A 1708-nucleotide genomic window follows, 5' to 3' on the forward strand; every position below is an offset into this window, starting at 1 on the left:
TTGCCAAGGAGACTGGAGTTTGCATCTCGATCTGTCCAGGGGGTGACGTGGAAGGGAGGGGCGGAGCTCGCATTGCGTCTGCGCTCCCTGTTGCCATTCACTTAGTCTGTGAGCGACGTGTATGAAAGGGGCAGTTTGTTTGTTGTGCTCGCGCCCCCCATCCCCGTCTCCATATGAACGCCCCTTTAGAGGGCGGGCTTCTTCCCAGGACGCAGCAGCGTTAGCTGCCATTGAACGAGATGGATTTGCCTACAGCCACATCACCCTGAAAGTGCCCAATCTTGTCTGATCTCGAAAGCTAAGCAGGGTGGGGCCTGGTTAGTACCTGGATGGGAGACCGCCTGGGAGTACCAGGTGCCGTAGGCTTAAAATTTTCTTTTTTTTTGACCCGGAAATGGGGACGGGCTGTCTTTCAGGACACAGCAGTGTTCACTGCTATTGGAAGATAAGGATTTGACCTGGAAATGCTTTAGCTCATAACATGGGAGGAATGGTGGCTGCCTATCAGTAAGTTATCAGTACTACTTAGTAGTTAAGTCCATTCACCTGTGTATTATTGAAGAGTGGGCGGGGTTTCCAGTATCATCATGAATTGTATGTGGAACCAGGATTAGATATAAGAGCTGACACACGGGCCCCCAATCAGATTCACTGAGGAAGTCCACACGGACGATACGCGTGCGAGGGGCTCTGTGATGTCAGTACAGCCACCCATCTGGTTCATTTTATGCTGTATACTCCTGCACTGGGAAACAGTGCTTGCTTTGTGAGTAATATTTTTCTTATTTAATAAATTTTATACCTTTTTCGTATGGAGAGCACAATGTCCTGTTATTTTTGTTTTTAAGATGATATATATCAACCAATGAGACTGAATTTGGGATACTGCCTGTGGACCCCTATCTCCATAATCTACCCTGTGGAAGGGAATGCATGAGTGACCTTGCTGTTAACGCAAAAGATCCACTCAATAAGGTGAGCAGCCTAGACCCTTGGTGGAGGTTCACATTGGTGGTGATACAACAAATACAATCTTATCCTATCACTGCACCCTTTCCTTGCCAACTGAGGGATCCCCCTTCTGCAAGTGGGCAGCTTTTGATCTCCTCGGACTAAGATATACTTTTTGGGACTTTGCCTCATGCGTTTTATTTATGTACGTTTAATATGTACATTTTATGTGTATACATCTGACGTGTATTGAGCGCTGCACTGCTATATTTTGTGTATGTCTTTTTTAGGTTTTGTATATTGGCCTACAGTGTCCAGCTGCTGAGTTTTAGTAATTAGGTTTTGCGCTGTCTGTTTCTTCTGTTTAAGTGATCGGATTTTGTTGTCAAAAAAATCCTGCTCTCAAACATTGTGTGTCGGAAATTCCGACAGAAAAAGTCAGTTGGAGCCCACACACGATCGTAATTTCTCACAACACAATCCGATCGCACTTTTTCCATTGGAAAATCCGACCGTGTGTACAGGGCATTAGTGTTCTGAGATGTTTATTTCTGTCCCCTGGGTCTGAGCATATTCGGTGGTATCTGATGGTCTGGCTGTGTAAGATGGCCTATGTGGTGTGCTGGGGGTGGAAGCTGGAACTGTGGAGATAGTTGCATCTGTCTATGGGTTTCCTGTATCTTGAGGTGTGCAGTTTATTATCTATGCACAGGGTTCTCAAAAACACAGTCAGCTAGCTACTATTTCTCTCTCTCCT

At 45.8% G+C, this 1708-nt stretch overlaps 1 pseudogene; it reads left to right on the forward strand.

Moving 5' to 3' along the window:
• Window positions 1-247: 247 nt before the first annotated feature.
• LOC141125120 (5S ribosomal RNA) lies at window positions 248-366 on the forward strand (annotated as a pseudogene).
• The last annotated feature ends 1342 nt before the right edge of the window (window positions 367-1708 follow it).

The sequence above is a fragment of the Aquarana catesbeiana genome, linkage group LG01, assembly GCF_042186555.1.
Source record: "Aquarana catesbeiana isolate 2022-GZ linkage group LG01, ASM4218655v1, whole genome shotgun sequence".
NCBI classification, from domain to species: Eukaryota; Metazoa; Chordata; class Amphibia; order Anura; family Ranidae; genus Aquarana; species Aquarana catesbeiana.